The 26,887-nt window shown below is 45.0% G+C and overlaps 1 long non-coding RNA gene across 1 annotated transcript; it reads right to left on the bottom strand.

Moving 5' to 3' along the window:
- Positions 1–6,495: 6,495 nt before the first annotated feature.
- On the bottom strand, positions 6,496–25,507 carry LOC109284603 (uncharacterized). The gene is made up of 4 exons (XR_002092129.2): positions 24,701–25,507; positions 17,179–17,265; positions 16,059–16,260; positions 6,496–9,674 (listed from the first exon to the last, which is right to left on the bottom strand). It is a non-coding gene; the product is annotated as an uncharacterized LOC109284603 (long non-coding RNA).
- Positions 25,508–26,887: the final 1,380 nt, after the last annotated feature.

Genomic DNA, 26,887 nt, shown 5'->3' on the forward strand with positions numbered 1-26,887 from the left:
GGCAGCAAGCACTGATTAGCTGAGTGCTACTCACAGTCTCAGGGGTTCGTCAGAGCCCTTGACTCTAATCTGCCCAGGAGCCCCAATCAGCTAATTCCTGGCCAAACATGCAATTTAAGGAACGATGGGAACAAGCCATTAATCTATTATACATATTTTGTGTAACAACTTTGTGGTTTGTTATTTGTTTTATTGTGCCATTAATTGCATTAACGAGTAAATGGGTTAATACTTAAGATGTGATTAACTAGTTAATCACATCTTAAGTGTAATTTCTGCCAGGAGCTTGAATGAAATAGAAGTTTATGAGTTTTGTAGATCAAGAGGTATGAGTGAGTTCTGTAAAATGAGCTGAACTGAACAATTCATGTGAACTCATCTAGCAACACTTAAGCATACTTGGAGAGAAAGTAAAGAAGGCAAGAATGTGGGCTCTAGACTATAAACTTTTATGCCTTTTTGGGATGGAATTGATGAGAAGTCCATAACTGGACTTGTTCTGCTGGTTTTGCATTATGCCAAATTTATTTTATTTAACTTTTTTAAATGAGGAGCTCTTAATAAAACTTTCCTTTGATCCTGAATAAGATATTCAATCTCTTGTGGAATATTTTAACATACTTTCTCACTATGAAGAATAATCTTAAATAAATATATGATATATTTGTATTTGAGAAGACTAACAAAAAAAGAGGGTAAAATTTAGCAGGTAGGCCTAATCTGTTTCTGAAAGGTAACTTCCACTATTAAAAATGGATTATATTACCACAAAATATAATGGATTTATCTAAAATCTTGAGATAAATCTTAGTTTTATTGTTATTGTTTCAAAGGCAGAAGAAACACTTAGGTCTCCACATAGCAAGTAAATGGATGTCAGATGCTTAATTCCATTTTGTCCCAATGAAAAATCCTTTCTATCTCTGTCTCTCATATATATAGAAACATGATTGCTTACGTACTTAATATAATTATTATTAAAAGTATAAACTGGAGCACAGAAGTGCAACCAGCAAACAATCAAATCAGAGTCTCTCAGTGATCAGAGACATTTCCACTTGCCTTCTACTACATTTCATTCTCAAATGTTTGAGCTCACATCTATCTCCAGTTACATCTATGCTACCCGTGACATCTCTCTATTGACTGCTGAAGTGGAATTGAAGCCAATGGGAGTTGCAAGACGTCTGAGTATGGTCTGCTGCATTTGTATTGGTAAGGTGTCACACTATGAAATGTCTAAAAATAAATGTGTGGCTGCCACATTTTCCATCTCAACAAAATTTTCTTTAAAATGAACTTATATTATTTCTAACTCTGATGTTTGCAGTTGCATGAAGAAAGGATTCATTTTAGATGCATATTAGGATGTACTAGGACCTACTTTTAAGTGCCATTTTATCTGTAATTGCATTCACAAAAAAAATCACAGAGAAAGGGACAATGGACCAATAAAATGTACAAATCGTGAATAGGAATAGTCGCTAAAATAAATCAATAGTACACTGTAGAAAGCTTTCACTTTTCATTTCACATTTTTAGAAAGGTTGTGAATATTGAAACTTCCCAAATGAATCCATTTTAATAGCTTAATGGAGAGATGCTTTAAATGAAAAATGAGAAAAGTTATAGTCCCTTTTTTATAAAAATGGTCTTCAGTTGCCTCTTAGACCATTTATATTATTTGGAAACCTGGAATGAAGACAGTAGATAAAAAATCAGAACAAATCCCTGGAGGGGAACAAGTCAATTTTAGAAGAACTATTAAATTGTAAAACTTTTTATAAGTAGACCTGCTTTTTACCAAAAATAAAACAAACAAAAACAAAATAATAAAAAACAAACCCCAAATGGCTCATGATCTAAACATGAAGTCAGTGGAGTCTGAGAGACTTGTAACCCAAGGATATTTAGCGAGGTCTGTGAAATGTGTAGTACTTTTTATGCCTGGTATATCCAGGCTCTTTGCTGGTAAACCTTGAGAAAGATCAGTTTGTGGAGATAAATCTGGGGGAATATACTGGATATTTTCCTGCAAAAATGGTTCTCGTTGTTGCAACACCCTGCTGTTTTATCAGTGATGATAATAGAGGATGGGGATTTCAAAGCCACTTAAGGAAGCATTTCTCCAACTACATGAGTCACTTCAAAATTCCCCAAGGGGGATTCCAGTTTTCCTTTTTGAAGCATTGTTGCACACTCATGGTGCCTATTAACTTGTTTTATTAGAACTTTTGAGGATGGTGTCAAGTGGTGGGTAGCTATCCACAAAAGATAGAAAGCACCTATGTGTAGACTCAATAACTTGCCAAAAACATCTGTAATGCAAGGCATATCTTAGAGTCTGAGTGCTAAGGCATTCAGGAACTCTAAGATCCAGCAGGTTTGGAGATTACATAAGAATTTCATGAGGGTAGCCATGCTGAATCTGCTGTGAAGGGGAGTTCTGGCAGTAAGCATTATATAATGTATTATAATATATAGTGGGAGCGTCTACACATGCAATTAGTGCTATTTGGGTAAATTACTGTGGAGTAATCCTGCCTTGGGCAGGTGTATACACGTGCAGGCATTTGGGCAGGTGTCTACATGTGCAGGCATTTGGGCCTGCTCCTAGCCTTCTCTAGCCCTGCACTGGCCCCCTGCATCCGCCAGGGGGAGCTGGAGGCTCTGATGACAGCTACCTGCAGCCAGAGGCCATTTTAAAAGCCATCCCCATATGCTGCTCCTTGGTCACCAGCCTTTCTGGTCTCAAGAAGCCTGAAGCAAGCTGGCAAAGCCCTCTGCGATTCTGTCACCAGAGACTTTGCCCCCCACATGATGGCTGCTCCATCCCCAGGCTCTAGGAATGACAACCTGCACCCCAAGCTCCTGCTGGCCACTCTGCTTGTTTTGCTTCACTGCCATGGTGACCACTTCCTGGCCGAGGTCACTCTCAGTACTGCCTGCCCCCCCCATGTGGCCCAGCCATGTGGCCAGGCTCACCATAGTGTCTCAGGCCACCTGCCACTGTGGTGCTACCACCCAGACCCTGGCAGGGACACTGACAATGCACACATGGATGCCACCACTGGTACTGTCCATGAGCTCCTGGGCCTCCAGCCCTGCCATCTGTGGGCCTGCCCAACCAGTCAGTATTGTTGGCTATACATTGTCCAGCACACCTGAAATGATGAGCGGTACCTGTAGTCTTTTTGCATGACCCAGGCCACTTTCCAGGAGCACCTTGAGCAGCTCTGCCTGCACCTGGAGCAACAGGCCACCACCATGCGGTGGTCCCTCCCTGTGGACACCCAGCTGGTTATCACCCTGATCAAGTTGACCGCATCTGCCAGCCTGTGCTGCATCAGCCACCTCTTTGATGTGGGCAAGGTGATCACTGGGGAGGCTGTCCTGGAGGTGTGTGGCACCCTCCAGGACATGCTGGGGCACACTGTGCTCTGGGTACGTGACCTCCTAGAGGTGGTGGCAGAGTTTTGCACACTGGGCTTCCCCCAGTGCATCAAGGCCCTGGATGAGACTCACATCCCTGTCACCTGCCCACCCTATAGCAACTGTCCCTACTACAGCCACGGGGCTTTAACTCTGTCTTGCTGCAGGCCATTGTTAACCACCATGGTACCTTTACCAATGTGAGTGCTGGCTGAGTGGACAGTACCCATGACACTTGTGTCTTCCTCAGTTCTGCCTTGCCAGCCCTGGTGGAGATTGGGTACTTCACACCAGGTGTGTCAGCCCTCCAGCTAGGCAAGGTGATGGTCCTGCCCCTCCTCATTGGGGACCTCACCCACCTGCTCCTCCCCTGGCTCGTGCAGCCATTCACTGGCCAGTTGGACCCCACTAGTCACATTTCAACAAGTGCCTATGTGCTGCATAATATTTGCGACGCCCAGGTAGTGCTCTTCCACAAGGCCTGGACAGAGGAGTTGCAGCAAGTAGAGGATGCCTTGTACAGGGAGTGCCAGCTGTGGCAACAGCAACAGCAATAGCAACCAGACCCCCCTACCCCCCACCAAGGCCCCAAGCTAGCCACACACCCAGCAGTGGGAGCCAGGGCAGCAGGTGCAAGAAGTGCTGGTGGACAACGTCCTCCTGAACTCCCCACCGGAGGCCACCATGGCCAGTCCTGGACCCCAGCCCCACCATGCATCCCCAGCACCATCCTCACTGCAGAAAATTTTCAGACAACCACTGTATTCCCCTCTACAAGTACAGGATCCTGTCCCCCACCCCCCTCTCCCCAACAGAGTTCCTTTCTCCTTCTTCCCCCACAGCAGGCCCTGTCCCCATTTTCACAGAGGCCCTCCTCCCTCCCCCTGTGTCTCCACTGCTGGAGCAGGCATATACGGAGAGGTCCTGGCTGAGACTGGCAGTGACCCTGATAGTGCATCCTTGCTGGCAGCTGGTGTCTCTCCCACATATGCAGCTGCAGGACCTACAGAGCCTGGAGAAAGAGGCTGTTTGTGAGAGTTTGAAATATTTCTGAGATAACATGCAATATACCAGGGGTTGTGAACTGCCCAGCCTCAGATAAGGATTGTGCATGCACAGGTGCCCAGGTACCATGGTAAGTCAGCTGGGCAGGCCCTGGCTCATGCAGTCACTGGCCATTTCCACTTGCTCTGAAGGGGCAGATGGGCTGCTGGCTGCTTGCTGCAGACAGCCTGCCTTCCCCGCCCCCTTCCCAGGCCAGGATGGGCCTGGTTCCTGGCAGTGCCTGTTGCTGTGGCTTCAGACCCATTTCCCTCTTTCTCCTCCTGTAGGCCAGGCTGTCTCCTCCATTGCCACCAGGCACACAGCACCCAGGCTCTGGTAGTAAGGGCCCCTTGGCCAACTGGGATGTGAAGCTGGTGGCCTCCCCACCTTCCCCCCAGGGGGCCTCTCTGGAGAGGTGCCCTGGGGCTGACCTCCCCTGCCCCCCCCCCCCCGCAACTGCCCTGTGCCCTGAGCATGCCCCTGTTGAGAGTGTCCCAGGCTCACCATGAGAAGCTGGCAGAGGACCCTGAGCTTCCACAGTGTGGTAGGCAAGCCCACACTGGCCCACAACATTTGCTGCCTCCTGGAGGGGTACCTGCACCTACGTTACTTTCCTGCTCCACCCCCACAGCTGAGGATGACATTGCTGCTGGCATCAACACATTCCTCTTCATATAAGAGGCCCAAGCCTGCCTAGCTAAGTGGAAACAGGCTGCTCAATAAAGTTTTTCACTCCCTCCCATCTCCCTGCATGTTCTGGGGGGGATCTCTGGAGACCAGGGGGAGCTTGGCTGGGCCAGGCAGAGGCAGGGGCAGGGGCAGGGGCAGGTGTGGGGATGGCTGTCCCCCCAGTTTGGGGCACACCAGGTGGGTATGGCAAGCCCAAGTCAATCCAGTGGCCCAAGTCAGTCCCCTCTGGCAGTGATGACGTGTGGCTCCCAGTGGTTTCCTGGTATGCAGGGGTGTGGCACCTGGCTGCCCAGGCAGAGGCCCCCTCTGGGGAGGAGATGTAGCTGCTGAGGGCCAGTGATTCCATGGCTAGGCTGTGCACCCAGAGCTGGCAGGGCAGGCACTAGCCTGGGCTCCCAGAGCTGCTGGATGACAGGGGTGGGGCCCATGGCAGATTGGGCTCCTGGCACCCCTAGAGGCCCTCCCTGCTGACACCTCATTACTGCTGCCAGGCCACAACAGAGGCTTAGGAAGGCCACCCATGTTGGTGTACATGGCATGGCTCTAGCCACGGTGTCAGGGCGCAAGGATCTGGTCCAGCTGCCGCATAAAGGGCATGGACATGCAGGCAATCCCTGACTGATGATTGTGGTCAGTGACACTGACCCACCATGCCTCAAGGCCTTGACTTTTATGCAGCACTGTCAACTGGTCATGCCTGTGGTCTCACTTGTGGCCTGACAGGACCTCATAGACATGGGTGTTGGAGCACCCACTGCTAGTGACTGGCTCAGGACCTCAGCCTCTTCCCACAACACCATGAGGTCCACAGTCTCCTATTGGGATCAGTTACACCCACAGGAGGCAGCGTATGCCATCAGGGATGACACCAGCATGACTCCCTTGACAGCCTTCAGGGGGTGCATGTGACAGACCAGGTGCTGGTGGGCCTGGACAGGTACCTGCATCACCCAGCACAGGGGCACAACATAGGACAGGCAGTCTGGTGGGACTGTGCCAGGAGCCAGCACCAGAGTCTGGGAAGGCTGCTGTGGCTGGCCCAGGGCCACTGGTGCAGGACCTAGTGGCCAGAGGCTGGCTGCAAGTGGCCCAGAGCCCCAGGGTCACCACATCATTCTCTGATTAAAAAACCCAAAATCCATGTTCTTCCATGATTAAAATGAAATACCAGTATATATCTCTCTATCAGATGGGCACAATTTTTTATTGATATATTTACAATTTTAATGCAATTTGGATGCCTACCAGTGCTGCAATTATTAAAATGAAATACATTCTAAATTCCAATATATTTTGTCTATATAGCCCCTCCCCACCCCACCCTGCTGCGTCTTTCTCTCCAACTCTTAATTCTCTCAGGGGGATGTGGGGTTTGTGGGGGACAGGTGTGGGGGGATGGCTGTGGAGTTTGGGAGTGTGTGGGGTTTGTGGACGGTGCGTGAATTCATGGGTGTGTGGAGGGTTTGTGGGGAGTTGGGTGTTTGTGGGTGAGTGCATGGGGTTTATGGAGGGGAGTGGGGTTTGTGGGGGAGTGTAGGTGTTGGAATGTGTGTGGGTTTGTGAAGGAGGCCCCAACACATGACCCCCCACTCTCCATGGTACACAGTCCCCGCTGCTGGTGACAGCAGACAGCAGGAGGCCCTCAGGGTGCTCAGGGCCCACTGCAGACAGAGCCCCTCATGGCGCATGGCTCCACCTGAGTCCTGGGGGCTGCATGTGGCAGCACGGAGCCAGTGCAGCCCACTGGCGCATGCCTTCAAGTGGCCAGGTTGGCTCCATGCCACCACATGGATCTCCTGGCACTGCAGGTGGGAGCTGTATGCCATCAGGCCAGGCTGGCCCCTGACTCCATGTGCAGCTTCCAGCACTCCAGCAGGGATCTGCATGTGGTAGCACAGAGCCCACCTGGCCCAATGATATGCAAGTCCCCTCAGCTTCCATTTCGCATGCCGTCAGTCTGGGTGGGCTCTGTGACACCACATGTGGGTCCTAACTGGAGTGCTGGAAGCCACACATGAAGGCAGGAGCTGATCTGGCCCAATGGTGCACGCCTCCCACCTGCAGTGCCAGGAGCCCCACATGGAGGCATGGAGGCAGCCCAGCCCTGCCTGAAGGTGTGCACCAGTGGGCCAGGCTGGCACCATGCTGCCACATGCAGCATCCAGGACTAGGTAGAACTGTGCACCACCAGGAGGTTGTGTCTAAAGTAGGCCATGAACACACCAAGGGCCCACTGCTGGCTGCTGCTGCTGCTACCAGCAGTTGGGGCTATGTACCATGGGGGTACAGGGCTCCCCCCAACTGCCATCTACACTCTCCCCCACACTCCCTACACCCACCCACATGAGCTTATGCCTTCAGGCCAGCCGGCCTCCATGGCTGCCCCTGGCTTAGGGTTTCTCTCCCATTGGCGAGTAGCTCTTGCAGGCTGGAACTCTGCCAGCCTGCAGAGAGCTGTTTGCAAATGAGGAAACCTGTGGTTCCACCTTTAAAAGGGAAAAACATATTTTTCCATGGGAAACAGAAAACCCAGATCCCTGCTTACTAGGATCGTCCATGGTCTCTGCCACAGCCTCTGGGTCCTCCTGACTCTGTTGCCGGTCTGCAGCTGAGACCTGGGTGACCTCAGCCTCCAGGACACGGACACAGCTGGACCCTGTGCAAGGCTGCAAGACAGTTGGGCTGGTCCTGCTGCTGTGCCTGGGTCCAGGGCAGAACCTAAGTGCCAGGCAGGCTCTGGAGCAACACAGGAAGGACAGAGCCTGTGTCCCAGCCAGCCCCAGAGCCAATGCTGCAAGCCATGCCTCACTTTTATTTTCTCCAGCATGCTGAGGCAGTATGCTAGAGCAGCACAGGGACACAGTAGCCATAGAGACCCTCTGGCTGGGTGCTAGAGCATCTCCTTGGGGACCCAGCCTACAGTTGCTTCCAGCCATGCTCTGAGAGTGTGCCCTGTGCCACTTTTTTCCAGTGTTTTTTTTTTTTTTTTTAGACAGGGATTCCTCGATATCAAATTTAGAGTCTGTGCTGCAAATACGGAGTGCAGGGAACATTTTCTAGTTTGCAGGGTGCCTTCTGTGGTATCTCAAACTCCTTTGAGATGCTGCAACAGACGCATGCAAGCTCATGTGAATGGGGCCAATGGCAGTAGTTCAGGGCAGGGCTACTCCTGCCCTACTCTGCTTCCATGTGGCAGCCAGAGGGAGCTCTAGGCTTCCCCAGATGCCACCCCAGGCTGGCAGGGGGCTCTGGAGTCATGCCTGGGCTTTGAGTGGAGAGGGAAGCTGTCCTGCCTCTGGAGCAGCTGCCTCACACCCAACATCCCTACCCCAAGCAACTGCCTGCTGCTTAACCCCCACTCCAAGATTAGGGCAAGGGCTGGACGCCCCTGCCCTGGAAGCTGCCTGCACCAGTGTCTCAGTGTAGATGCACCTATGAAGGATTTCCCAAATAATTATCTTTGACATTTTGGGGGGAAGAGAAATGTGCTGGTGAATGAGGTCATTTCATATTCACTATAATGAAATGGGATAATGTAAATATACAAACTATGGGAGGGATGGTCACAAGACAAATACTGATCTATATTTATCCTATACTTGACACTGCTTTTAAAAGAGTGTTTCATAAGGAACTAGTCATGTTTCACAAGTTTAAAAGTTTTCATTTTCTATGCACTTTTTTTTCATCCCATCTCCAAGATCTCTTTTGTTTTTGAAAGAAATTTGGAGTTGTTACCACTTGATTGATTCTGCACTGTGTGAAAGACAATCTCAAGTTTAAATCCAGTTCATATTACTCCCTTTAAAACAGCTTTTGTATGCACACATACATCTCTATTTAGTGTTCCCTGCCCTGGGTTGCTAACTTTAAAATTGCCTGGTCTGTTGCTCCAGTTACACAGAGCCATCCAGTTTTTAGCTCTGGCTTCCATTATCCTGCATGAAATCTCTGATGTCTGCTTCCAGTAGTTCAAAGTCACTCATGAATGAAGGACTTGAGGTAAAGATCTCTGAAATTTCTGGAAAGGTTCCCAAGATATGATTCATGTACTATATTTTGCAGAGCTCAGAGGTCTGGTTTGCAGCCTGTTAAAATCATTGGCAAGACTTCCATTGACATCAACAGTCTTTTAATAGAGTTCCTGCTGTAGCACTGAAAGATCCAACAAGAGAAAACTGGACTCTATTTTGCACAGAATTAAAATTGAATTTAAATGACATCTTCACTCACCACGTGTATATGAAATACAGCTCTCTCATTTTGCAAGGTATGTTTAATGATGAATCATCCAATCTTCTGTCTTCTTCTGAAAACATCAGCAATAAAAAAGCTGGATTTTGTTGTTCTTGTTGGAGATTGTCATGATTTTGGAAATCTGCCAGTGAACAGGCTGCCTGAAGCCTCAGCGGAGTGGTACCCAGTCTATATATATAAGGGGTTGAGTCCATCGGTCTGTGTGTCTGTCTGTGTGTCTTTAACGCTCTTAAATACGAATAGTTTGAAAGCTGTAAGAGAGAGAACATTTGCGTCTTCAGAGAAATTTCTTTGCTAAACCTTACCATTTGTTTCATGACCATGTCAGGATGAACCCAACTTCCAGAACTGGGAAAAAAGTCAGGGGCCAGGGCTGTTTCTACTGACCTCCTCCTGGAAGGGTACCAGGAGCCTGGCACAGTGGGGAGGGTAGAGGGAGGGGCCAGCTGAGGAAAAGTGAGAGCAGGGCAGAGGCACAAGGTAGTGGGTGAGCAGCAGTGGCTCCGTCCCAAGCCCCAAGCAGGAAAGGAGGCACCCAGGGGCAGCATGGAGAAAGCCTTGGGGCATGGGCAGCTGTTGTGAGGCTCACTTGCCCTTCCCCTTGCCCAGCAAAGAGGTGCGCAGGCAGCAGCCGGGCAGCAGCATGGGCAAGTCTGCCTCCAGCCCACTGGATGAGAGCAAGTGCAGGAAAGGATTGGTATCTTCAAATATTCAGCCTATTTTCTGTTTTATAAATATTTAATTTATTTCATAAATATAAAAAGTAAAATCTATCTGTTTGTTTTTGTTATCTGAAATTCATCCATCATTCTTGACAGGCAATTCACTAGTCTATCATAAAAACCAAAAATCCACATTTTTCTGTGATTAAAATGTAACCCCAAGTCCACATTTTTCCGTGATTAAAATGAAACACCACTTCTATATATATATATATATACAAAACACCACTTTTATTCCACTGATTAAAATGAAACACCACACACACACACACACACACACACACACACACACACACATATATATATATATATGAAACACCACATATATATATGTGTGTGTGTGTGTGTGTGTGTGTGTGTGTGTGTGTGGTGTTTCATTTTAATCATGGAAAAATGTGGATTTGGGGATATTATTTTTAATCCAAATATGGAGTGGAGGTATCAAAAACCAGGATCTCTGGTGATAATGGCTGGACAAATCTGATGAAAATTCATCACAAAAATGTACAAGTGTGAGGAATTTTACTGGTTCATTTGGTGTGATTTTGGGGGCAGGCATAGATTCATAGGGAACTTCAGTTTTTTTTGTGGATTTGTTTGTCTTAATCTGTGCAAAATATGAAAATGCACATACTGGAGTTTTGAAAAAGCTATAGAGTACATGCCCCTTCAAAACCACCTAATGTATTATTCAGAGGACTAGAAACTATGATCTCCTGTTTTTTCTTGCCATTTATGCTAGAAACAAATCATGCTTTACACATGCTAAGCACCTACTGAATATTATTTACTAGATAAATATAGTTTCTCTAGTTTCCTAAATTTTTCAAGTAAGGAATCTGAATCTTAAAACTTAATTGCACACAGTCAATTGGATAGACAGTATCAGAACCAGGATTGAAGTCCTACTTTTCATTCCACTCCTCCACGAGAACACAGAATTGACAAAGTAAATCATTTAGGGTAGAATTCTCAAAATGAAATGAGGGGTTTCATTTTTTAACTCCTACAGAAAATGAGGAACACCTGGGTGCCTAATCCTTTAGGACATTCAGATATCATACCTTTAATATTAATTACTCAAATCAGCTTTATATTTGGTCTCCGTTACTACATAACTTTTTGTGCTAACAGACAAAATTGTTAATATATACCAGTCTTTCTTTTCTTATTCTTAAATATAATTAAACTAGATATTGACATGGAAATGATACTGTAATACAAAGGAATAATGGTAAACTGCTTTCCTTTAAGCATATACATTTTGTTTATTTTCATGACATTATTCTGGCTTCTGCAATTGAACTCTGAAAAACAAGTTTTTAAAAGATACTGAACCTAAAGTAGCACAAACCAATTGAAATGAGACTTTCTTCTCCAGCCAGGTGGTATGAGTACCTCCAATTAGTTTTTAAATGTGTTTGGTATCTCTGAATCATTTCAGATAACTGGGGTTGTACTGTCCATTCCTTTTAGCTTTAAAATTGACTATTTCAAAGTAGAAGTAAAGCACACATCCTACTTACTCATTTTGCTGAAAGAAAAGCTAGGCATTTTTAAACAGTTGTCATATATGGATAAAAGTTACAGAACTTACATTTTGTATAAGAATATATTGCTCCCATTCAGCCCTGCTAAATAAATGTTAAAGAATACACACATTCACAATTTACACTTGGGTGAAAGGAGTGGGATACTCATCATCAACTGTAATGTGGTACTGCCCATGTGCATACTCTCATCCTCTGGCAAGTGGAAGACCCCTTCTGAGGTGAATCATAAAAGAAATTCTGAGTAAGAATTTTGCATGCTATAGATGTCATCAACATGACATGGCAACACATTTACAAGATTTTAACTCAAATTTTAACTCATACTAAATATAGATTATATTAATTTTAGATATAGTTTTTACAATGCTAACAAGTTGTGTCCAATTAGTATCAGTTGGAACAAGAAAGAGCTCTTAACACTGTCACTTATGAAAATCACTGTACTACAACTTGGGCATATCTATGCATGCATTAACATGCTTTTCCTAATGCACATTAAATTTAGTACCTCCAATGTGAGGTACTAAATACACGTGCATTAGGCTGCCCTAATGTGCAGTACCAAAAGCATGCATTTTTAAGTGATGCTTAATGTGCAGTAGCCTATTTTACTGCATATTAGTGTAATTGCACTTTTTTACGTGATGCTTTAAAGTGCAGTAAAATAAGATACTGCGTATTAAATCACATGTATAGATTTGCTCCTTGAGTAGAAATCAAAAAAAAATCCACCCACTATGTTCTTAAATCAACTAAGTGCTCAAAATTTCCTGTCTTTTCCATTACCTATATTTGCTGCACCATTGCTGCAATAAAATAATAGTGAAAAATATTCAGGCTTGTGTTATGCTGTAGTTATGCATAGATTCTGCTACACTTAGTTACGTTGAGTAATTTACAAAGGTTTCAACACATAAATACTATCTTGTGTGCCTTCCCATTATAACCAAGTGTGGCAGAAATATCCTTCATAATTAAAAAATATATATTTCAGGGCTTTTGGTTGTAGCTGTGTTGGTCTAAAGACATAGGCAGGCAAGCTTGTTTGAGTAGATGCAATATCTTTTATTAGACCAACTGAGTAGTTGGAAAAAAGGTTCTTTGAAAGCTTTGGGGCACAAGCAATTTTGGGCACAAGCAATTGAAAAAAAAATCTTTCAATTTTTAAATGATAAAATGAAAATGTAATCAGAAAGTACTCTATCTTAACAACATCTTTTAATATCTTGAACATCTAGAAATAATGAATGAAGTATCCCTGTCTATTCCCAAAATATATATATAATTTTGGTGGACTTAAATATAAATTTGAAAGTTGTGAATTTTATAATTAATTTAGGATGCATTTATGGGCACTGTCTGTAATGATGCCACAAGAAAATGTGATAGAAAAAATTTCTCACAGGTTCAAATAAGTGGGCTACTCACAGGAGTAAATATAAGTATCTGAGTAAACATTTACTGAATTTTGGTTTACAAAAGCATCTCAAGGCATCCCAGGGGGGTCACAACACCCTGGTTAAGAATCACTGGCCTGGAAGGTGTGAAATATAAATATATATGTCACTAAAAATTAACACAACTACAGGCTTATGAAGCAGAAATTCAACTAGTTGATAATGCTATTTTACAGAGAATACAGTATATATTAAGTGAAATCAATATCTTGTTTGTTAAATCTGCAATTAATGTACTTTCCTTGGACTTGACATACATTATAACTAATATATGACTGCAGATTTAAAAAATTACTGTCCGAAAATTGTCATGATTAGCCAGGCAATTTGTAAACTATCTTGGCAATCTTGCCATCTCTGGAGTATATCACAAGAACTTTTTGAGAGGAGGTGGAAAGGTGCCAATAGCAATCTGTGATGCATGAGAGTCAACCATCTGCTAATCTGATTGATGAGAAAAACATGGCATTGGCCCTTTTGAAAGTCCTTGCTAACTGTTCGTAGGTGCCTTGAACTGCTTTTGATAAGTGGGAAGATCAGGCTGTGACAGAACATGATGATGATGTGCCTAAGCAGAGCAGGAAATTGTATTGAGAGGAGGCAGCTGTGGCTCCTAGGCAGAGGATTTCAAATGTAACATTGGTGAAATGATTTCTTGCTTGAAAAATCCCATGCAATATGAAAACTGGATTCCTTAACAAGAATCTTGCACTCAAATACCAGCAAAGTTTAGGAGGAAGGTTCTCACTCCTGCTGCAGGCCTTTAACTTTTCCCTTCCCCCAGTTATAACAGTCCTTAAAGGAGTTGGAGGAACCCATTGCCAACCTATTGTATGTCAGCGTTTCTCAGCTCATGGATCATGACCCAAAAGTGGATCACAAGAATATATGAAAAGGTTGTTAACAAACTTTAAAAATAGATTCACCTGCAAAGAAATATCAGAAACCATGGCTTTTGCCTTGCAGGCTGGGGGGTTAGGGCCTGGGGGCAGGGAGCAGTTTACCATGAGTCAGGGGCACTGGGTCAGGACTGGCCATTGATGTTTACAAATGGGTCCTGGTACAAAAAAAGTTGAGAGCCACTGCTCAGTGTGACACACACAGCTCTATACCACGCCCATCCCTGCACGTTGGCTTCAGGGGGTTACCTTGGGAAAGGAAGAGATATCAATAAGATGTGGCTAGAGAGCTGTATGGCCTGACAGTTGTGGATCTGGACATAGGGGGCCAGGTAAGGCCACCAAAATTTAGAGTGATCTCCACAGCTGATCTATCCTGAAACTTCACTGAGAAGCCAGCCAAAACCTAGGGAGTACAACAGAAGGCTTGGTTGCGCTGTCTCAGTTGTACTTCCAAAAAGATAGTGCATGGAATCTGTCCCTAAGTGTTTTCACTTTAATGAACCCTACTACACATGTCACAACAGGTATCCATGAAGGGAATTTTTTCACTATTTGCAATTAGTAAATTCATTCGTATTTCCCATTTTTGTCTTCTTTATATGATTTATTTATGTTCTGTCCATGCTTGAATCTGTCTATCAAAAACATCTATGTGGTGTTTATATTCAAGTGATTAGTTTACGATGCATTGTCTTTTCTTACCTCATGTTCAAAACCTCTGAGCAGCATCAGAAATAAATTCTGGAAATCACCATTTAACATAGGCATAGGGCTCTTATTTGAAAGATCCCTGATAAGTAACAAGGCTTTAAAATTTTCACTCTCCCAAGAATTTTGTGTGTGTCCTCCCTTCTCCCCACCCACCCCCTCAGACAGTGTTCTTCGTAAGAGAGAGTCTATTTTAGGTGATGATACAAAGAAACAGTTTTTATTATATTTTTTAGAGGGAGATTTCAATTCTGTTCAGAGCCATGAATAATACAAGTCAGGGTGGAGAGAGGCTTAGGAGCAGGGTGCTAGTGTTACGCTTAGAAGTACCATACTAAACTACTGTAGTTTTTCACGTGATTTGATAATTTGGCCACTGAATATAACCACCACATATCTTGATGTACGGTGTGGTAGTACCATACACTGTGAGTGTATCATGAAGATAAACCTCAGTATTGATGCAAATATGGTTACTAATACATTCTAATTTAATTTTATGTTTGGCGATTATAACTTGCCTTTGTCTTCAGTGATTTTTTATGAGATACAGTGTCTTAAATGTACATGATACTTGGAAAACAATGTTAACATTCGTGCTTATGCTTCTCTTCATATTATGAGTATGAAATAGTGTGGTTAAATAAGGATATTCCCGGGAGATCTCTTCTTTTCAAGTATCATAGATAGAGGCCTACCAAAACTGCAATTTCACAATTTTTGCAGAAACCACGATTTCAGGCAGCCTCCATGAAAAAGTGTAGGCCCCAAGAAAAAGCACAAAATCACTGAGTGGGGAGAAAATAACCCAAAATAAACCTGCAAGCAGAGAAAAAGGCAGGAAGCCCTTGTGTCCTGAAGCATGGTGGGAGAAAGAGGGTGAGGAAGGAGAAGGAAGGCGGGGAGAGGGAGAAAATCGGAGGCTGAGCCCCTGATGTAGGCTCAGCCCAGGAGCCAGTCAGGGGCCAGCCAGAAAATTGGGAGGTTTTTAGCACTAACTTTTAAACTGCACACAGGCATGCTCCTGCCTGATGAGGATTCTTCTTTAGCATGTCTGCTGAGAAGTCTTCCAAGACCGCCAAAGACATTTCAGCACTGGACCATGCAAGACAGTATCCTGCAGGGACCTTGCATGCAGATGGAGGCAGGCTCTTTTAAACCTCCTGCAATGTAACTTTGGACATGTCCAGGAAAACCAGCATAGATCAGCACTGGGAGTCCAAGGCACATGTGAAGAGGAAGGCTCCTGCAGAGGCTGAAGGTTAGAGCAAGAAGCAAGAGACCATGTCTTACTTGTTTAAAAGGACCACCGAAAGCAGCTTGGCATCGGCTGCTATCTTTCCTCATGGAGGCTTTTACAGCGGTGAACATCCCACTGTTGCTCTTCAGTGTAGGGTCTCCCCTCTCACCACTTGCTGCATCCTTTTGGGCTCTCTGCCGTGTACTCCCAGTCTATCAGCTCAGACTTCTGGTCTCCAGCTGCAGCTTGTCTGTCCTGTATTAAGGTGAAGTACTTGAGATGAACTGAAATCAAGTGATTCTTCCCCTGAGGGTATAAACTGCCTGAGCTGATCTAGCCCAGGCTTATTGCTCCCATATAGGGCTTTCCCCTCCCAGGGACTCTGTTTCCCAGGCCCAACTTCCAAGGGGTCAGACCATAGCTGTGCTCCCTGGAGGCTCCCTGCAGCCCGTGCTTTCCCTGCTGTGGCAGTTTGCACCTTAGATTAGTAGAGCTCTGAAGGTAAAGGTTTTGTTCCCCTCATACTCCCAGACCTGTCTTGGGGCTTCCTGGGTTTGCTGCCTTGGGACAGGCTCTCCAGCTGCCCTGTTTCAGCTGCTCCTGTGGTTTGTCCCCTCACTGGTGATGCAGCTTGCTTTACAGATGCTGAGGGGAAGGGAGTGATATGGATTTTCTTCCTTTAACTCCCTCTGCTTTTCTACAGACCCCCAACTAGGTATCTTTTTGTATTCATGTGCAGACAAGTATTTCTCTACTACAGTAAATATATTTATTATTATCTTCTGTTTATCCACCTTATTATCTTTATTCATTCTGTTATCTACTATCTTCCCCTTAAAAAGTTAGAATTAATAAATCATTCTGGGAGATGAAATACAGTGCAATTTAGAAGATTCACCATAACACAGCTTCAGAGCAACCAGCTGGAGAAGTAGAAATAATAATTCAAAAGGTGTTTATCTAAAATATAATTTATTGGAAAAATATAGATGGTAAAAGGGCTAACACTTCTGATTAGTTTATTCACAATATATCACAACTAATTTTATTACTTTTTCCATTGATATCACAGAAGCTACAACAGAATAAAAGGACACATTTTCTTTAAAATAAAAATGAAGAAATGTGTTGTGTGTTCTATTGTGCTGTGCTGTTTTGTGTCATATTCATTACCTCATAAAGGAGTAAAAATAAGGTCCCAGCTTTTGTGGATTGTTACCATCTCAAATACTGGAAAGACACATCAGTTGTAAGTGGAACCTATATGAAAATGAAGGGGATAAAGTGAAAGCATAAACTCCTTTCAATTAGCTGCCTTAGAGTAAGGGAGGATTAATTCAGTGAGTCATCAAGATTTTATCAAATAATGGAGTCAAAAGTCCTGTTTTAAATGTGTTAACAAAAACCAAAAGGCTGCCTGAATTAGGATATGATACATTATCATGTGATAACATATGTTCGATGAGAACACAAGGCAGAGATGGGCTTTATAAAGTAACTGAATCAGAGATGCATAACCTTCTGTGGTCAGGCAGAGCTCACTTCATCAGTTGCTGTGCTATACTATGTTCTGCTATGTATCTGATGTACTCACCTTTTGCTTGCAAAAGCTTATGCATCTCTGATTCAGTTCTTCTGTAAGGTCCATCTCTATCCTGCCTTCTGCCTGACTTCAGACTAACATGGCTAATTAACTCTCTATGGGCACATGCAATTAATCATGATTAAAATTACTGCACATTAGCCTAATGCTCAGTAACTGATTTTTGGCAGGTGTCTACATGTGCAGGCAACTAGTACTAAAGTTAATGCCAGTTCTCTCCAGCCCTGCCATGTCCCCCTGCGGCCCCTAGGGGGAGCTTCAGCCTCTGGCCACATATCTACTAGTACTTGGTAGCCATGTTGAAACCAGACCCAGCTGCCAGTACTTGGCCACCAGCACAAGCTGCAGCAGCAGCTCCAGCAGCAGGTCCCCTCTGGTGAGGCCCCAGGCAAAGTGCACACCCACCAGTGGGAGCCAGGGCACCGGATGTGGGAGGCCCTGGCAGACCACCTCTTACAGCACTCCCTCTTCTAGCCCACTTGCCCGGCTGCCCACAGATCCCCCACCCCCAGCACCACTCTCAGAATACACACATGGTTGAAAGTAAAAGCTTTATTCCCCTCAAAAGCCCCACCCCCATCCCTGCCCCCTCAACACATAGAGCCCTTTTGCCCCTCCCTCCATCACCAACAAACAGAGCCCCTCCACCACCCTCCCCACCACCCTCCCCACCCTTCAACAATAAAAAAAAAATGCTTCCCAATGTGCAAACTATATACAACCATCTCACAGTCTTTTATTGCCCCAGACTGGGGAGCTGTAGGATGGGGGCACCTGGGGAGCGGAGCCCAGAGGGCAGGTGGCCAGCACCCCAGCCTTGGGCCATTCCAAGGGGCTGGACTCGATCTTCTGAGGTCCCTTCCAGCCCTAATCTATGAATCAGTGGGGAGCATGCACATGACCACTAGGCCCAGAACAGTGTCCAGGACCAGACAGTCATTGTCTATGGCCCCCACTGCCCAGTGCTTGATGACAATCTGCTCCTGCAGAAGCCGCAGGAGCTCCTGCTCCAGGGCCAGGAGCTCAGCCTCGAATGCTTCCTCCCAGGCAATGTCTTCCACCCACTAGACCAGCACCTTGTGGTGGGGTCTGGGACTGTAGAGCAGTTGAGGCAGCCGCTGGCTAAAGCAAATGTGCCACAGCACCTGCAAGACAGTAGACACGGCTGGGTGTGAGCAGTAGCAGGGAGCAGGTCCTGACCCTGTTGCCAGAGACAGACAGACAGCCACCCTGGTACCTTTTTCATTACTTCCTAAAATGCTTTGATTGGAATAAAATTAGGAAATGACCCAAATATTTTTAGCTTTTCACAGAGTGGCCTAATTTTAACCTCCCTGTCAGTGAACACTCCCCACCCTCCAAGAAAAACAAAAGAAAACCCCAAAAACAAAAAACAAATTTCACTTCCTCATATGGGATTAAACCTCTATATTGCTAAACTGTTCAAGAAAAACATGCTTGTTTTCCTCAATAATTTTGCAGGAGGGAAAATCTGACAGAAACGTTTTTCTGAAGTGGCTGCCTGCTGCTATACAGAAGTTCCATGAATGGTCTGAGGAACAAGTATGTGGAGTGTTTTTCTTGTGGAACATGAATATTTTGATAGCTCTAAAGTAAATTTAGATAGCAGGTTACCCTTTGATCATAATCTGGTTGTCTCTGCTCAGATCTCCCTTTTGAAACCAAATAACAAATGAAGAAGTCCTCACTACTGTCTCTTTTTTTTCTATTCACCTACATTGAGTGCAAGGGGTTTCTACTGATTTATCTTTTAATTAAAATAAGTACTGCAGACTTTCTATGTAGAGATCATTTCATTTGGAGATTCCCTAAAGATAGCAATGCAACTGCCCAAGACCTACAGCAAGAGCAATTTTTCTTTCAACATGGAAAGAAAAAAAAGAACTGAAATCTGAAGCAGTGGAAGCTATGACAACTGAGTCTTAGAAAAGAGAGACTATGATACCAATAATTACCAAAGTGAACAGTCACAGAACCAGAAAAGTGTTAAGAGTCAGGCAAGTTTCCTGATTTCCTTTGGGATTATGAACAGGTTCTGTGGCTGTGTCTACACAATATGCTGACTGTGAAGTAGCCTGTGACTACTGCACAATAATGTTGCATGGCAGGAAGTATGATGAAACACTACTGTGCAGTGGTCATGAGCAACTGTACAGTCAGTGTCACGAAACAGCCATTCATAGGAACAACTGAACATTAACTCCACTTACTGCACAGTCATTTAGTATAAACAAGTACTAAATGACCACATAGTAAGGACTGCACAGTCAACGTCTCGTGTAGACGTGGCCAGCATATGTCAAACCCACTCATACCTTCAATAATCTCAGTGGAAATGTATAGCAGGACCAGGACCCGGGTGCTGCCTCCTGGTGGCCAAGTGGCCACTACCTCAAGCTGAATTGAGGTACCCTTTCCTCCCTTCTTTCCTGCCACACCTTGATGTACTGTTAAATTATGAAACTGAGGCTGCCTTTTCATCCTAGAACCAAGTCCTCATCCTTCCTTTGCCAACAGATTGCCTCTCAGACCTCACTAGCAGCCAGAGACAATTGTAGGGGGTGGTGAGTGGTGACCACCCGCATCACTATCCCAAATCAATTCAGCTGAATCTGATTCAGATATTCGGCTGCCACCAAAATGGCCAAAACTCCTAATTGAACAGGACCCACCTCCCACCCACTCTCCCAGCCCCATCAATGGCTGCCTCGCCTGGCCTCAGCATCCCGGCACTTAAAAAAAAAGGTGGGGGGGAACTCCCGCACTCACCAGCTCCTGCCAGGCCAGGGGGGCAATCCCTGCTGCCCCTCACTGCCCCATGCTGCATGGGGGGCTTTGCCATGAGCCCCAATCCTCTTCCTGCTCTCGTGGCTCCAGCATCCCGGCTCTTAAAAAAAAAAAAAGCCCCGCACTCACTGGATGCTGCCAGGCAAGGGGGCGATCCCCACTGCCCCCCACTGCCCCATGCTGCATAGGTGGGGGGGCTCTGCCATGAGCCCCCAGAAGCCGCAACAGCCACTGCAGCAGCCGGTGAGTGTGGGGCTTTCTTTTTTAAAAGTGTCAGGATGCTGGGCCCGGGTGGGGCAGCCATTCATGGGGCTGGGAGAGCGGGCGGGGGTCAAGGGGGCTGGGGGAGCAGACAGGGGATGGGGCCTGGTGGGGGCCTCCAGCCCCTCCCCCTCACTCCCTACTTACCAACACAGAGTCCGGGTCCAGCTCTCTGCAGTGGCAAGTGGGGACTGCCCGAATCTCCGAAGCTCTCCAAATCTGTTCTGAATCAATTCAGAGAGATTTGAATTGATTCAGACCTTTTTATTGATCTCCCAATTCAATTCAGATTCAGAGATTCGGCCTCTGTATCGGGCTGAATCTCCTCCAAATTAAATCAGCACCTGAAGCTTCACACTGCCCTAGTTACTGTGGTGTAAATCACTGGATACAATAATAAAAGTCAAAAGCAGTCAATTCCAGATTCACTTCAGTGTCTTAGAGAATAGGATCTGATTCAATATGTTTTATTATTAAATGATTTCACCATCTATCATACTAGGAAATTTAATTATTTAGGCTATGTAAAGAATATACTGTTTCTTATATTTATGCTGAGCTTTTGATTATTTCATTAGTGAATCTAGACATATTTGCAGTTTATTTTTCCTTCCATTGTTTTCAAATGAACCAGACTAATCTACTGCACAGTAAAATGTGACTGTTTACACATTTGCACAATTTTCTGTGCAGTAAATTAATCTACTGTGCAGTTAGCTACTGCCTGTAAATACAGGACGTAAACTAACTGTGCAGTAGATACTGTGCAACAGTGCATGTATAGAGACTGACCAGGACCAAATTTCCTCATGCTCAGCCCCAAATTAGGGGGCCACAGGTGATGGGGACTCCCCTGGTCCTGGTGCTGCTCAATTCCTGGATCCCTCAGGGGCTGGGAGCCAAGCAGTGCTGGGACAGGGTAATTCTCGGCTTTCCCAACAAGAAACAGGAGCTAAGCAGTGCCAGGACTGGGGAGCTCTCTGCTTCCCTACGCAGCTGGGGGCTGGCTGGGAACTGTCCTGATTCTGGGGCAGACCCCAACCAACCCCAGCTGGGCAGGGATTTCCCTGAGCAACCTGGGGCTGGCCAAGAGCTATCTTGCTTATGGCCAAGAGCTGTCCCACTGAGCACAGGGCTTGTCCCTAGGTGCATGGGATTGGGACAGCTCTTCAGCAGCAGCCGTCTTCTAAGCCCCTGCACATCAGGGACCCTCCCAATGTGTATGGGGCAAGAAGACAGCTGCTGGAGTAGCCAGCAAAGGTCTCTTGGCCCCATGTGCATGGGAACTGGCCCCGCACTTCCTGCCACCCCCCAGGCTAGAACCCTGGATGCAGAAGGGGGCCAGAGCAGGGTAGGAGCAGCCCCCAACACAGATCACATAAAGATGTGCTGCCAGGGAAAGCTTACTGCACAGTATTTAACTGTGCAGTAAGTCTTTATAGCATTAATAGCACATGTTGATGCACCCTATTCTATGTATCAGACCTAAATGCATGTTAGATGAATTTAAGATGCACTTTTGTGGTATTTTTTGTTATTTTTTTGTAGCATAAAGGTCTGATACACTTTGAATACTTTAAAAAAACACTGAAAAAACTTGGGAAAACATTTCATTGGGAATTTTCTGCGGGTGTCCCTCAATTACCTTGCTAAAATGTTTGGATGAAACAAAATTCTTGATTCTTCATATTTAATCTGTTTCTGCTGTTTGCCTTCTAAATGTCCTAAGGCTAAATCCTCTTTGTTGAGCCATGGGTAGTTAATGGAGTTGCACTGATGTGACGGCAGGACATTAGTTTTCTCATCTTCTATTTATTGGTAGTACTACAGTCTTCTCCACAGCTCACAAATGTGTACAATTACATCATTTGAGGTGGGGCAAAAGCAACAGAAGTATTAATATATGGAAAAAAGCTCCAACAAAGACAAGACCTTTTTCATTAAGTATACCTGTTTATTAAATGATGGAATAAATATAAATAATAAGAAATATTTACAGCATTGATTATTAAATTTTGGAGTCTAGAACAAGATGAATGTCAGAGTTTTCAGATAAATACCAACTGTTCTGAAAGGGATATAGCTTGTAGCCATGTTGGTCTAAAAAGCGAGACCAACTGTCCTGAAATGCATTCAGTTTAGAAACAAATTTGCTTTCCTGATAGATTTGCCGCAGTAACCTTAGCAATCCTTTAAATCAGGGGTGTTAAAGGTCCCTGGCAGAAATTCAGCTAAAGGTGCAACGGGATCTAATTTACAATCCCAATAGATGAGCTTCCTGCTATGTTATACATGCACGGCCAGAGGCAGAATTGTGGATCGGGGATCAGATTCCAATCATGCCATATTGCTGGTGTAGGGGGAGCCTGGGATCATGATCTTGGGTTCCTCCTGCATAGGCAAATAGCAAGCTAGCCAACCACTCCCAGCCATGGGAGCACATTAGAGTCAAGGGCTCCGACCTGCCCCCAAGGCTGAGAGCCTTGATTAGCTGACTGCCACTCCCAGCCTCTGGGGTGTATCAGAGCCCTTGACTTTTATGCACCCCTGAGGCTGAAAGCCCCCATCAGCTAACTGCCTTTCCCAGCCTTGGGGGCATACTACAACCATCGGCTCTAATGTACTCCCAAGGCTGGAAACCCTGATCAGCTGATTGATCTGGCTACACATTCAATTTAAGATGGAAGTTGTGACAGAAACCAGTTGCAAAGTTATTACACATATTTTATGTAATAACTTTGTGGCTTATTCCTTGTTCTGTCACACCATTAATTGCATGAATGTGTGGCTGAGTTACTACTTAAGACTTGATTAACCAGTCAATCACGTCTTAAGACACAGGGGCAATGCAGGATGTGCGCTTCATGTAGTGCCTGCAACTGGATGGGACCCACATACTGAAACCAGTCTGTGGGTTCAATCCCACTCATGAATTGGCCCTGCACAACTCGTGCAGCGCACAGGGCCTGATGTGTTTGATACCTGCTTCAAATGAAGCAGGGGTGTATCTCAAACTTAGAGAGAAACCCCAGACTCATTTTTTCTGATCATCATCATACGCTGCTCATGGTAGCCACCCCCAGGCATACCATTTAGCAGTGATCCACATCAGAGAAGAGGAAACTAATATACTGTTACTTGGAGAATGGCAGGTAGCCAAAAAGAATTGTCCAGTGTGTGGGTAAGTTTACTTTTTCAATAATTAATTCTAAATGTAGAGATATCTTATAATTTATTCTCTGGTTAGTTAGCTTGTTATATGCTCCTGTTGAAGTGAATGGAAGTTTTGCTGCAAGAGTAATTTTGGTTTCTACAGTAACTGAAATGCTGGGCAAATTCATTTCCTGTCAGGTTAATAATTTCTTGAATAAACCAAAGATTCAATCTAGACTACTTTGTTATCTTTATAGGAAGTAAGAGGCAATTCCATTGTGTGGCTTTAAGAAGGACTAAACAGCGAGTACTGTGCGTTCTGTGTGTGTGTGTGTGTAGGGAAAAGGTGCATGCATTTTATCAGCTCTCATCTGATGTAATTTATAGAATAGTGTTCTTGGAGATAACCCTTCGTTTACCTCCTAAGATCCTTGTACATTGTCAAGAGTCCTAACACATACCAGTAGCTGAGTGGTCAAAGGAATTTTAACTGGGGAGGAGTGAGGGCGATCATGAATCTTTCACAGTTCCATTTTGCAGTAATCATTAAATGGAAACTGGGCTCTGAAATTGGCCTGTGAAAAGAGCTTCTGGAAGGGTTTAATAAATAAAATCTTTCAATATTTCATTCTTAACTTCTGGCATGTTATGGCTTGTGACATATTTCATTTAGTTGGGTTTCTTGTAATTTGTCTCTGATCTGCACTGGCAGGGAAAGGGTTTATGAAAACCTGATCAGCCATCTGGCTCCCACTCCATTGCATCTGGAGATGAGAACACACACACACACACACACACACACACATACACTTCTACCTGGAGGTAGGCCTGAATATTTTGGGGGGCATATCTACAAAAGAATTAAATTACCTTTTAAAAAGAAGTTGAAGGAGATTGCCCAGGAAAAAAGCTAGGTGTATGGCTCAGGAAATAGGAGTAAGTCCGAGAAAGGTAGCCTGGCATTTCACTATATTTTGCAGGAAGAGCAAGGACCTTGGAGATGTGTCCAGGAGGGAATACAAATCAAAATCTGGAGTGGCTGTGGTGGGAGAAACCTCCCTAAGGTCCGTTGTCTAGCTGTAATTTGATTGACAGACAATGCGGGTAAAGAAAGACAGCTGTTTATTTGCTCGAGCAAAGACCATAAAGCCAGCAAAAGGCAAAATGGCCCCCCCTCAAGGGTGAGGCGATCTTTTATACTTCTTACAACAAAGCAAGACTATATGGTTAACAAAAGGCAATACTTGGGGAGGTGCTCTACAAATCTTTGTAACAGCATATTTCTATTAAGCTGAACTAGCACTTTTTAAAAGCTAAAAGTTAAGTAACAGTAACATTATGTTAGCAAAACCTTACACAGTAGAAGATACTTCTCAAGGACACAACCAGTAAGCTCAAACAATGGTTTCTCTGTCTTATCTTACTTCTTGCTGTAGCTGATTTTTTTTTAGCACACAGACACAGATTCACTTTTTAACTCAGAAAATGCTTGGTGCAGTTAAAATGATTACTTGACACAAGCAAAGACCTAGCTATCATTCTGCCTTGTGGTCAGTTGCATTGCTAGGCCACAGGTCATGCCTTGTATTCAGCTGTAAAGCTAATACTTCTTAATAATCCAAATTATTGTAAACCTAACAGTATGCTTTCAGAAAACTATTCTATTTCAGGGTAATGACAAACTTGCACACTACATGGCTCACCTGTAGATTCAATTTAATTTGATTTTTTTATTTGAAAAAAATATATTATTATTTTATTTTTCTGGATTGAAATCTCAGAGACATGTCCTACTTTTTCCATATCTTAAATCTCTTGCTTATTCAAGGAAATAAATAACATTATTTCATATAAATATAGGATTTGCACCAGAGATAGTACTAAGAAATGGAATGGGAAAGCCGTTGATATTTCTTTTTTTCTGGTCAAGTTTAATTTAAAAAAAGAAAAGAAGAGTAACAATGCTATTAAATAGGCTGATTCAGTAAGTCTTCTGAAGTGAGGATTTCTGTGTTTACAAGAATGCATTTGCCTTGTATGAAATGTATTACTTCATAAATAGAACTGAATTAAAGTTCCTCTGAAGGTTTGCTAGTAGTACTTGTCTGGAACTGTACTGAGGAAAGGGGACTTTATCTTGCATTTTGTTCAACAGTGCCAAATTGACTCTGTGCACTGATTTCTGGTGCATCAGTGATCCCTAAAAACTCATTATATCTCACTTTCTCAGGCACGGTACACACTTCATCAAGGAAAAGCACCAGAAAAAAATTGTTTGAAAGATGACACCCTCTGCATGTGCCACCTCTGCCAGTGGCAGACCCAGGACAAGAACCTGATGCTGGGCCAACTGGTCACTGCACTGGAGGAGCAGCTCATGGACTCTCAGGCCTGGCAAGCCCAAGATGTGGACTATGAGCAGGAGACAGGCTGGGTTTACCTTGCCCTCAAAGAGAGGTACATCACCTTCCTGGATAGGCGGGTCAAGGCCCAAGATCAGCAGGGTACCATGGTGGCCCGGGTGGTAGCAGCAACAGAGGAGGACTGCCAGGTCCTCGAAACCAGCCTGACCCAAGCACTCAGTTTTGTTCAGCCTGATTCCCAGCCCTGGCCCCATCTGGCCCATGGCAGCTGCCCACAGCCCAGAGCCAAGCCCCACAGTGGGCTTGCGGGGAGGTGCAGGACTGCCTGCACCGGCCAGGGCCCCTGCCCCAGCTCCTGAGACTGGTCCCCAGCGGCCAGCCCCTTCCCCCCCCGGCTGCCACCTGCCACTCGCCCTGCCTTCTTGTGGCCCCTGAGCAGGAGCTGGCTGCACTTAGGCCAGCACCACATGTGGGGCCTGCTGCCCTGGCCCCTTAGAGGAGGAGGGGGAGCATGCTGATTGGGCTTCCCCCCCAAGCCAGCCCTGAGTCTGCTGGGCTCACCATGACATCCATACCCACAGTGGTATCACCATAGGCTGGCACCTATGTGGATCACAGGGAGAGGCCAGGCACCTGTCCCTGGGATCCACACCATGGGTGCCTGCACCCCATGCTAACCCCTTCCCGACAGTTG

The sequence above is a fragment of the Alligator mississippiensis genome, chromosome 2 (assembly GCF_030867095.1).
Source record: "Alligator mississippiensis isolate rAllMis1 chromosome 2, rAllMis1, whole genome shotgun sequence".
NCBI lineage: Eukaryota > Metazoa > Chordata > Crocodylia > Alligatoridae > Alligator > Alligator mississippiensis.